Source organism: Ranitomeya imitator, chromosome 2 (genome assembly GCF_032444005.1).
Source record: "Ranitomeya imitator isolate aRanImi1 chromosome 2, aRanImi1.pri, whole genome shotgun sequence".
Lineage (NCBI taxonomy): Eukaryota > Metazoa > Chordata > Amphibia > Anura > Dendrobatidae > Ranitomeya > Ranitomeya imitator.
In genome coordinates, this window is record NC_091283.1 from 493,826,624 (window position 1) to 493,839,539 (window position 12,916).

The following is a 12,916-nucleotide window of genomic DNA, read 5'->3' on the forward strand; positions in this document are numbered from 1 at the left end:
TTCCCCACTTTTTCAGGTTACAAACACAAGCGTAAATGTATTTTATTAGGATTGTATGCGATATACCAACTGATATAGCAACACAAAGTAGCAAGTATTTGTGAAGTGTAAAGGAAATGATACAGGGTTTTGTTATTATTTTGCAAATATAATCTGAGAATTGTGACATGCATTTGTTTTAAGCCCCCAAGTCAATAGTTTTGTTGGAAAACCTTTCTCTGCAATTACTGCTGTAAATCTTTTGGGGTATGTCGCTAACAGTTTTGTACATCTAGAGCTGAATTTTTTACCCATTTTTCTTTGCAAACCAGCTCTAGCTCAGTGAGATTGGATGGTGGCGTCTGCGAGCAGAAATTTTCAAGTCTTGCCACAGATTCTCAATGGGAATAAGGTCTGGACTGTAACTGGGCCATTCAAACACAAGTTTTGGAAAAATAATATAATGTAAATACAAAGAAACATAAGAGCAGTAACATGGATTGGTCAGAATAAATATTTCATGCTTTCTCTTTTTGATCACATCATTTACACCCATCTGGTCACCTCTTAAAGATAGATTTTGAGTGTTTTGTATACACCAACTTTCCTAAGCTCTAACAATACACTGCCCCCCCAATGGACATAACTGATCAGAGGACACATTGACCACTGTTGCCTTCTTTCCACTAACTGGCCTGGTGCTTCTATGAAGACTTTCTTAGGTGCCATCCTTAGGCTATGTTCACGTTGGGTTTTTGCATTGTTTTTTTTCCAGTGTATTTTTCATGCAAATTTTCAGCTGTGTTTCACAGTACCAGGAAAGTCAATGAGATTTCAGAAATCTCACGTACACACCATGCTTTTTTCCTGCCTGTTTAGTCATAAGAGCTTGGTTTTTGTAAAATGCGGCATGTCACTTATTTCGGCATTTTTCCAGCGTTTTTCAGCAATTGAAAGCAATGAATAGTGCAAAAACGCTGCAAAAAATAAGCAAAAATGCAGCTATGCTGAAGTTTAACATTTTTCCTGGAAAATGCCTTTAAGCAAAAACACGTAATATATCTATGTCACATACAGATTCTTGATGTGGCTGGTAATAGTAGAGTTAACATGCTTACCACATTGGCATGGTGATCACAGGCACTTACCTTTAGGGCAGTTGTCATAGGGTGTAGTTTGTCAGCACCTTCTTTTATATTAAACAGGTAGGGGTTATCTTTTCTATTGAGTCCTCGTCTCTTGCTCCAACAAATGAGTTCCTTCTCCTGAGGAAGCAATTATTCATCAGATTCTACAAACATGTTACTATTGCATTACTATTATTAATATAGTGTGTTCCCCGTGGCCATGGATACATTGGGAATTGAAAGCATTTGACAATGGACCTTTGACATTGAGATTGTATGATCTGTCGTTTTTGAGTATATGGACGTCATATCACATGGCAACCTAAATATCTATACCATGGCTGCATAAATATTTATCACATGGCAGCCTAAATATCTATACCATGGCTGCCTAAATATTTATCACATGGCAGCCTAAATATCTATACCATGGCTGCCTAAATATTTATTACATGGCAGACTAAATATTTCAATGGTGGCCATATAATAGTGCAATATCTGCTGATCACTGAAGGGTTTCAGGAGTTGTGCCCACAGTAATCATTGAGCATCCTTTAGACAATGGATTGTGGTATTCAGGTATATAGATATCGAGGGGCAGCTGCCCTTACTCAGAGCCCTACTTTATATGAACGAAGAGCCGTTAACAATGTCCCAGTCTATCCATATAATACATTCTGGTCATTTCTTTGAATTGATGATACAGTAGCATATAAAAGTTCAGGGACATCTGGTCAAAATTACTGTTATTGTGAACAGTTAAGCAAGCTGAAGATGAAATGAAATCTAAAAGGCCTAAAGTTAAAGATGACACATTTCCTTTGTATTTTATAGTGATGGGTGAGCACTAAAATGCCCGGATGCTTGTTACTTGGGTCGAGTAAATTGAAATGCTTGGGTGCTCGACCCGAGTACCGAGCCCAATGTAAGTCTATGGGAAACTTGAGCATTTTTCGGGCGGCCCCCCAACGGTCTGCAGAGGGACTAGAAATTGCGGAAATCAATGAGAACAGTGCTCAAATGGCATGGCAACAGCATGGGGAAGACCCCTGGAAGCATTTCTGACTCCCAGGTCACTGCTGTGAACAATATTGTCAGAGTCTTACGCCACGTTTACAGACTCACAAAAACGAAACCAAAATAGATTTTCCTGGGAAATATGTTAAGGAACATTCTCTCCAGGGTAATGACTTGTATATAAGGCAAAATAAATAACCAAAACCAAAAATGCTCCTCCACGCCTTGGGCCATGTTCACACGTAGCATTTTTGATGCGTTTAGCATTGCTTTAAACCAAGACAAATGCATCCACTGGGAAATGTCATTGTAACATTTAACAACCTTATTTGGGCATGTGGTGTGTGACACATAATCAGATATATCCTCTTTCATTTATGAAGGGGGGACTCTGAAAGTCACAAAGCCTATTTTTATAGGGCCATCAGGCAGCCTTTACTATTGTTAAAGGGCCAGCAGTCGTTCTTCACTATTCTTAGAGAGCCATCAGCCGGGCTATTCTTTGTTGTTCCAATTATTAAAGAGTGGGTCTCCTATACTGTTATTGTGTATGCAGTGAGTGGCAGGGCTGCCCAAAATTTGGACACACCCCAATACCCCTTTGAATAGACGTACAGGAGAGCCTCCTGAAAATAACGTTCCCATTATTAGGCAGTGGGTGTCCCATACTGTTTGCCTATGCAGTGAATGCAATGGCTGCCAAAAATTTGGAGGCATCCAATGCCCCTTGGAGGAAACGTGGAGGAGGGCCTCATAAACAATGTTCCCATTAGAAAGGAGCAGGTCTCCTAAACTTGTAATACCCATGCACTAAGTGTATGAGCTGACAAACATTTACCCCTGGGGGGTATACCTGAATATACTGTATACCAATTTTTTTATGGGCATCATAAAGACCCTTTTAAAAAATTATGTGAGTGTTGCATCGTGGACCACAGTCACTCTGGTGATATGGTGGTGGAGGAGGAGGAGAAGGAGGAGGACAACAGCAAACAGCCAAAATAAGGAAGCGTATACCCATGTGTGGGTGTGAAGAGATGCATGGGAATAGACCTCCCAAAAAAGACACTGGATTTCAATTTATGTTATTCTGCTATCATTCAGTAGTGTTGAGAAGTCTGGCCCAATCCAGCCCTTGTTCATTTTTATAAGAGTCAGCCTGTCAGCATTTTCAGTTGACAGGCGGATGCGCTGCTTAGTTATAATTCCACCAGTGGCACTAAAAACTCACTATGACAAAATGCTAGAGGCAGAGCAGGCCAGGACCTCCAAGGCATAGAGAACCAGGTCATGCCATGTGTCCAGCGTGGATATCCAATTATTATAAGGAACAGAGGAATCATGGAGGATGTTGGTACGGTCAGCAAGGTACTCCCTCAGCATCTTTCCAAACTATGCACTCCTTGTGAGATTACCCTACGCACCAGGGCCCGTGAGATGGGAGGGTCTGAGACAGTAGCGTAGCTACCAGGGGAGCAGAGGGTGCGGCCGCCCCGGGCCCACAGCTCACAGGGGCCCACCTGGAGCTACACTTCACTTAATTAGCTCTGTGGTAGATCAGATCTCCCTGCTCTAACTCGGGCAGGGGCTGGAGAAAGGCAGTGAAGCTATGCCCCCTCCCCCCAGTGCTGACACTGTACCTGTGTCCAACAGACACACCCACATTGCAAGCTCAGTGAACGTGTCTGCGGCAGAGAAGTCAGGACCATGGCGCTGGGTCTTCGCTCCAGAGAGGAGCAGGACAGGGGACACAGTGCTGTAAGTAACAGCTCACACTTCTGCCTGTACAGCCAGAGGTGTCTGCACTGTGCAGGGAGGAGGTGACAGGACGCTGCTTCTCTCCTGATAAGTCCCTTCCACATGCTGTATCTGCACTCTCGGAGACACTGTAGATTTATGGTCACTTTGAGTGCAAATCGCCCAAGCATCACCCGATCTGTAAAAAACTTCAGAGCAGCTAATACAAATCTAATGGTTCCTCAGATAGACAAGACTTGACATAGGGTATACGTGAGTTCCGTGACCTGGAAAAAAATTCCCCCAATCCCCTTAAACAGGCCCCATAACCATCTAAAGAATAAACTTCTATCATACACAAAACAGACGTACATATGTTGGATTTAATTGGCCACAGCAGCCATTTTATTAAATAAAAGATAACATAACTTTTATAACAACCCAGAATAGGAGGGGCGGTCCTCGAAGCCCCAAAGTTATAAAACTCAGCATCCCAAAATTCCACAATGTTCAGCCCAGGATGAGTCTTACCCCCAGCCATAAAGCACCAGCTCAGGGATAGCTAACAACCAAACCTGGTCCACCGAACCCACCCCCATGCCAGGGGCCCATAAATCCACCTCACGCGGGATAACCGTACCGCGCCTTGTTAAATTCTCTTATGGGGGGTCCAGGACCTCTCAAGATCCCCCCCATTGAACCACCATTTACCATTTCCACCGACTTCGAAGACCTCCACCCCCACCAAACTGCCGTGACAATAACCTAACAGCATTCACAGAACAAAATAAATACATTTAAACGCCTCTTAAAACAGAACCCAAAACCTCGTGGGTGACTTCCCCCCCATTACCCTAATCAAAAAAGGGAGGGTGGGCGGGAGATTCCTCACTTGTCACGCAGGCACCTAAAATGGATGCCTGCGTGAGGAGCGTGCCCCTTTTTATGTGCCCTGTTGTGAGTTCTGTTGTCGGGCTCCCTCCTGTGGTCATGAATGGTACTTCGGCTGGTTCTGTCCATGGACTTCCTCTGGTGGGTGTTTCTGAGTTTCCTTCCACAGGTGACGAGGTTAATTCGTTAGCTGGCTGCTCTATTTAACTCCACTTAGATCTTTGCTCCATGCCACCTGTCAATGTTCCAGTATTGGTCTAGTTCACTCCTGGATCGTTCTTGTGACCTGTCTTCCCAGCAGAAGCTAAGTTCCAGCTTGTATTTCTTGGGTTTGCTATTTTTCTGTCCAGCTTGCTATTTTTATTGTTGTCTTGCTTGCTGGAAGCTCTGGGACGCAGAGGGAGCACCTCCGCACCGTGAGTCAGTGCGGAGGGTCTTTTTTGCGCCCTCTGCGTGGTCTTTTTGTAGGTTTTTGTGCTGACCGCAAAGTAACCTTTCCTATCCTCGGTCTGTTCAGTAAGTCGGGCCTGACTTTGCTAAATCTATTTCATCTCTGTGTTTGTATTTTCATCTTTACTCACAGTCATTATATGTGGGGGGCTGCCTTTTCCTTTGGGGAATTTCTCTGAGGCAAGGTAGGCTTTATTTTTCTATCTTCAGGGCTAGCTAGTTCCTTAGGCTGTGCCGAGTTACATAGGGAGCGTTAGGCGCAATCCACGGCTATTTCTAGTGTGTTTGATAGGATTAGGGATTGCGGTCAGCAGAGTTCCCACATCCCAGAGCTCGTCCTTTATTATCAGTAACTATCAGGTCATTCCGTGTGCTCTTAACCACCAGGTCCATTATTGTCCTGACCACCAGGTCATAACAGTACAGGTTGCCCAAAGTACTAATGCATCTCAATAGAGGGATAAGAGAAGTTCTGAGACCATTTTTTTTTCTTTGCAGTGTGTTTTGTCTCTCTTTTATCCTTTACATCTGTGTGGTTCAGGACACTGGTGTAAACATGGACATTCAAGGTCTGTCCTCTTGGATGGATAATCTCACTACAAGGGTACAAAACATTCAAGATTTTGTGGTTCAGAATCCGATGTCAGAGCCTAGGATTCCAATTCCTGATTTGTTTTTTGGTGATAGATCTAAGTTCTTGAATTTCAAAAATAATTGTAAATTGTTTCTTGCCTTGAAACCTCGCTCCTCAGGTGACCCTGTTCAACAAGTAAACATCATTATTTCTTTGTTACGTGGCAACCCTCAAGACTGGGCATTTTCCCTTGCGCCAGGAGATCCGGCATTGCGTGATGTTGATGCGTTTTTCCTGGCGCTTGGATTGCTTTATGACGAACCTAATTCAGTGGATCAGGCAGAGAAAATCTTGCTGGCTCTGTGTCAGGGTCAGGATGAAGCGGAGATATATTGTCAGAAGTTTAGAAAGTGGTCTGTGCTCACTCAGTGGAATGAATGTGCCCTGGCAGCAATCTTCAGAAAGGGTCTCTCTGAAGCCCTTAAGGATGTCATGGCGGGATTTCCCATGCCTGCTGGTCTGAATGAGTCTATGTCCTTGGCCATTCAGATCGATCGACGCTTGCGTGAGCGTAAAGCTGTGCACCATTTGGCGGTACTATCTGAGCATGGGCCTGAGCCTATGCAATGTGATAGGACTTTGACCAGAGCTGAACGGCAAGAACACAGACGTCGGAATGGGCTATGTTTTTACTGTGGTGATTCCACTCATGCTATCTCCGATTGTCCTAAGCGCACTAAGCGGTTCGCTAGGTCTGCCACCATTGGTACGGTACAGTTTAAATTTCTATTGTCTGTTACTCTGATTTGCTCTTTGTCATCCTATTCTGTTATGGCATTTGTGGATTCAGGCGCTGCCCTGAATTTGATGGACTTGGAGTATGCTAGGCGCTGTGGTTTTTTATTGGAGCCCTTGCAGTATCCTATTCCATTGAGAGGAATTGATGCTACGCCTTTGGCCAAGAATAAGCCTCAGTACTGGACCCAATTGACCATGTGCATGGCTCCTGCACATCAGGAGGATATCCGCTTTCTGGTGTTGCATAATCTGCATGATGTGGTCGTTTTGGGGTTGCCATGGCTACAGGTTCATAATCCAGTAGTGGACTGGAAATCTATGTCTGTGTCCAGCTGGGGTTGCCAGGGGGTACATGGTGATGTTCCATTTTTGTCTATTTCGTCTTCCACTCCTTCTGAAGTTCCAGAGTTTTTGTCGGATTATCGGGATGATTTTGATGAGCCCAAAGCCAGTGCCCTACCTCCTCATAGGGATTGCGATTGTGCAATTAATTTGATTCCTGGTAGTAAGTTTCCTTAGGGCCGATTGTTCAATTTATCTGTGCCAGAACACGCCGCTATGCGGAATTATATAAAGGAATCCTTGGAGAAAGGCCATATTCGCCCGTTGTCATCACCGTTAGGAGCAGGGTTCTTTTTTGTGGCCAAGAAGGATGGTTCTTTGAGACCTTGTATTGATTACCGCCTTCTTAATAAAATTACAGTCAAATTTCAGTATCCTTTGCCGTTGCTGTCTGATTTGTTTGCTCGTATTAAAGGGGCTAGTTGGTTCACCAAGATAGATCTTCGAGGGGCGTATAATCTTGTGCGTATTAAACAAGGCGATGAATGGAAAACAGCATTTAATACGCCCAAGGGCCATTTTGAGTACCTGGTTATGCCATTCGGGCTTTCCAATGCTCCATCAGTATTTCAGTCCTTTATGCATGACATCTTCCGAGAGTACCTGGATAAATTCCTGATTGTGTATTTGGATGATATTTTGGTCTTTTCGGATGATTGGGAGTCTCATGTGAAGCAGGTCAGAATGGTGTTCCAGGTCCTTCGTGCAAATTCCTTGTTTGTGAAGGGGTCAAAGTGTCTCTTTGGAGTTCAGAAGGTTTCATTTTTGGGGTTCATTTTTTCCCCTTCTACTATCGAGATGGACCCTGTTAAAGTCCAGGCCATTTACGATTGGACTCAGCCAACATCTGTGAAGAGCCTGCAAAAGTTCCTGGGCTTTGCTAATTTTTATCGGCGCTTCATCGCTAATTTTTCTACTGTTGCTAAACCGTTGACTGATTTGACCAAGAAGGGTGCTGATGTGGTCAATTGGTCTTCTGCAGCTGTAGAGGCTTTTCAGGAGTTGAAGCGTCGTTTTTCTTCTGCCCCTGTGTTGTGTCAGCCAGATGTTTCACTCCCGTTTCAGGTTGAGGTTGATGCTTCTGAGTTTGGAGCAGGGTCTGTTTTGTCGCAAAGAAGTTCTGATGGCTCGGTGATGAAGCCATGTGCTTTCTTTTCTAGAAAGTTTTCGCCTGCTGAGCGTAATTATGATGTTGGTAATCGTGAGTTGTTGGCCATGAAGTGGGCATTCGAGGAGTGGCGTCATTGGCTTGAAGGAGCCAAGCATCGCGTGGTGGTCTTGACAGATCACAAGAATTTGACTTATCTTGAGTCTGCCAAACGGTTGAATCTGAGACAGGCTCGATGGTCGTTATTTTTCTCCCGTTTTGATTTTGTGGTTTCGTACCTTCCGGGCTCTAAGAATGTGAAGGCTGATGCCCTGTCAAGGAGTTTTGTGCCTGACTCTCCGGGTGTTCCTGAGCTGGCGGGTATTCTCAAAGAGGGGGTAATTTTGTCTGCCAGAGTTATCTCTGAGATTCATTGTTCAGTGTTGGCTGGGCATCCTGGAATCTTTGGTACCAGAGATTTGGTGGCTAGATCCTTTTGGTGGCCGTCTTTGTCACGGGATGTGCGTTCTTTTGTGCAGTCCTGTGGGACTTGTGCTCGGGCTAAGCCCTGCTGTTCTCATGCCAGTGGGTTGCTTTTGCCCTTGCCGGTCCCGAAGAGGCCCTGGACGCATATTTCTATGGATTTTATTTCGGATCTCCCCGTCTCTCAAAAGATGTCGGTCATTTGGGTGGTTTGTGATCGCTTTTCTAAGATGGTCCATTTGGTACCTTTGTCTAAATTGCCTTCTTCCTCTGATTTGGTGCCATTATTTTTCCAGCATGTGGTTCGTTTACATGGTATCCCGGAGAACATCGTTTCTGACAGAGGTTCCCAGTTTGTTTCGAGGTTTTGGCGATCCTTTTGTGCTAGGATGGGCATTGATTTGTCTTTTTTCTCGGCTTTCCATCCTCAGACAAATGGCCAAACCGAACGAACTAATCAATCTTTGGAAACATATCTGAGATGCTTTGTTTCTGCTGATCAGGATGATTGGGTGTCCTTTTTGCCGTTGGCTGAGTTCGCCCTTAATAATCGGGCCAGCTCGGCTACTTTGGTTTCGCAGTTTTTCTGCAATTCTGGTTTCCATCCTCGTTTCTCTTCAGGGCAGGTTGAGTCTTCGGACTGTCCTGGTGTAGATACTGTGGTGGATAGGTTGCAGCAGATTTGGACTCATGTGGTGGACAATTTGACATTGTCCCAGGAGAAGGCTCAACGTTTCGCTAACCGCCGGCGCTGTGTGGGTCCCCGACTTCGTGTTGGGGATTTGGTTTGGTTGTCGTCTCGTTATGTTCCTATGAAGGTTTCCTCTCCTAAGTTTAAGCCTCGTTTCATTGGTCCATATAAGATTTCTGAGGTTATCAATCCTGTGTCATTTCGTTTGGCCCTTCCTGCTTCTTTTGCCATCCATAATGTGTTCCATAGGTCGTTATTGCGGAGATACGTGGCGCCTGTGGTTCCATCCGTTGATCCTCCTGCCCGGGTGTTGGTTGAGGGGGAGTTGGAGTATGTGGTGGAGAAGATTTTGGATTCTCGTGTTTCGAGACAGAAACTCCAGTACCTGGTCAAGTGGAAGGGTTATGGTCAGGAAGATAATTCCTGGGTTTTTGCCTCTGATGTTCATGCTGCCGATCTGGTTTGTGCCTTTCATTTGGCTCATCCTGGTCGGCCTGGGGGCTCTGGTGAGGGTTCGGTGACCCCTCCTCAAGGGGGGGTACTGTTGTGAATTCTGTTGTCGGGCTCCCTCCTGTGGTCATGAATGGTACTTCGGCTGGTTCTGTCCATGGACTTCCTCTGGTGGGTGTTTCTCAGTTTCCTTCCACAGGTGACGAGGTTAATTCGTTAGCTGGCTGCTCTATTTAACTCCACTTAGATCTTTGCTCCATGCCACCTGTCAATGTTCCAGTATTGGTCTAGTTCACTCCTGGATCGTTCTTGTGACCTGTCTTCCCAGCAGAAGCTAAGTTCCAGCTTGTATTTCTTGGGTTTGCTATTTTTCTGTCCAGCTTGCTATTTTTATTGTTGTTTTGCTTGCTGGAAGCTCTGGGATGCAGAGGGAGCGCCTCCGCACCGTGAGTCAGTGCGGAGGGTCTTTTTTGCGCCCTCTGCATGGTCTTTTTGTAGGTTTTTGTGCTGACCGCAAAGTAACCTTTCCTATCCTCGGTCTGTTCAGTAAGTCGGGCCTCACTTTGCTAAATCTATTTCATCTCTGTGTTTGTATTTTCATCTTTACTCACAGTCATTATATGTGGGGGGCTGCCTTTTCCTTTGGGGAATTTCTCTGAGGCAAGGTAGGCTTTATTTTTCTATCTTCAGGGCTAGCTAGTTCCTTAGGCTGTGCCGAGTTGCATAGGGAGCGTTAGGCGCAATCCACGGCTATTTCTAGTGTGTTTGATAGGATTAGGGATTGCGGTCAGCAGAGTTCCCACGTCCCAGAGCTCGTCCTTTATTATCAGTAACTATCAGGTCATTCCGTGTGCTCTTAACCACCAGGTCCATTATTGTCCTGACCACCAGGTCATAACAGTGCCCCCTCCCCGCAGTCCCGTAGTTCCACCCCCTTCATTCAAAAAATGCCCCTTAAGCCACCCCTCAAATTCCGGTTAACCCTTGCCTCTGTACCCCCTCTAAACTGCTCCAGCTCCCCAGGTCCCACGTAACCCCATCATGGCAGCCTCCCCTTAAGTGCCGTGGGCCCCCCAGTATGGCCTTTCTTGACATAGGGTATACGTGAGTTCCGTGACCTGGAAAAAAATTCCCCCATTCCCCTTGAACAGGCCCCATAACCATCTAAAGAATAAACTTCTGTCATACACAAAACAGACTGAGACATATGTTGGATTGAATTGGCCACAGCAGCCATTTTATTACATAAAAGATAACATAACTTTTATAACAACCCAGAATAGGAGGGGCGGTCCTTGAAGCCCCAAAGTTATAAAACTCAGCATCCCAAAATTCCACAATGTTCAGCCCAGGATGAGTCTTACCCCCAGCCATAAAGCACCAGCTCAGGGATAGCTAACAACCAATCCTGGTCCACCGAACCCACCCCCATGCCAGGGGCCCATAAATCCACCTCACGCGGGATAACCGTACCGCGTCTTGTTAAATTCTCTTATGGGGGGTCCAGGACCTCTCAAGATCACCCCCATTAAACCACCATTTACCATTTCCACCGACTTCGAGGACCTCCACCCCCGCCAAGAACACGAATGGCCTGACACCTTAGCCATTCATGTCCCTCCACACCTTCAAGCTTAATTCAATGCCACTGTGGATAGCCAAACACCCCATATCATTTCCCACCGCGTTCAGGTGTACGCCATCGGCTCTCCAGTAAGTTCCTTGACCCTATTCCAAGTCCACATGTCTCACGGCCAATGCGCCATTCCTCACCATGAACCGAGATATGGCCCTGTTTATTTTGATCCGGGCCCTATTCACCCCCTCATGAGATCTAGCACCTCGCCACCTTTAACGCGGAATGATGTCGGACCACACCAACAACACCTTTGGAAACATGACCCAGAACTTCAGGATATCAAATTCAATATCCTTAATCAGCTCCCTACAAGACCCTTTAGCCAAATCATTCCCCCCTAGGTGAATCACCACAATCTCCGGCACTCTATCCAGTCTAACGAAACGATGGAATTCAGGTAACCATTCCTTCCAGACCATCCCCCTTTTACCGATCCAACGTAATGTCACTGTCTCTCGAGAAAGACCCAATTGACGACCGTCCGGACGAACTGCAGAACGCAACGCAGCCCACACAACAAATGAGTGCCCCATGATCCAGACGAGCACCGGATCAGCCCCTGCAACAAAGAAAGAAAGGCAACAAACAATTAACTCATCACAGCATCTAACTCACAATAGGTTTGGGCGAACATACGACCGTAATCTTGAAGATTCCCACCTCCCAATTCTCCGAACCACATCCTCGCCAAGGCCCAACCTAGCGGCCTCAGTCGCTGCCCCGATCCTGAAGGAGTGACCGCTATATTGTGCTGCAGGTAAGCCCGCTGCCGCCAAACATTTCCTAAATACAGAAATAAACTGAAAACGGGACAAGAAAGACCCATTTTCGTGCACCAAGAATGGCTAGTCTAACACACCGCCCTTGTACTTCTTCACGGATGCCACCGGGCACACCGGGGATCCTTCAACATTGAACAGCACTACTTTGCACCCTTTCCCATACACATCCGTTTTTGAGGCCTTAAGAAACACCACCACCTTGTTCCCCTCAACATCAACGTTTTCTCTTAATAAAGTACCTTTTTTACTAACGGACGGGCTAACCAACTCACCTAACCGAAATGCCCCGAAGAAGGCCAAAGAAAAGGCTGCCTGGAACAAAACTACTTCCCATTCGGAAAAACACACCTCCTGCACCTTCCGCCCAATGGCTGAAAGCACCTCATAAGACACGGGTCGCCGACCGTCCGAAGCCTTCCAGCCTTTCTTCCAACCCCGAACAACTTGCCGACCCAAAAAGGATTTTGTTATATCCTTACACTCCCTGCATTTAAGGGTGAAGGCTAGCTTATTCAAACGTGTAACAGACCAACCTGCCTCCCAATGATGACCTAGGAAAAACAACAAACCATACTCCTCCTCTATATCCTGATCCAAACTTGACATCCAGAATTCCCACAGGCTCCAAGCCTGATTGTAATGAGACCAAGATGAATCCGCGAGCGATTTGGTAAATAACTCCGTTACGGCCCTCGCGGCAGGTTCCACAATTCCACCGGACAATCCAGACCCGCGCTCTCCGCCTGGGGTGCCAAATCCCGGAAAAGCTGCCACTGAAATTGAGAAAGAGCAACAACTATTGGATCAGGCGCTGACAAGCTAACTTCAGATACAATCCATAAGTTAAACATAAGACCCAGGAAAACCAA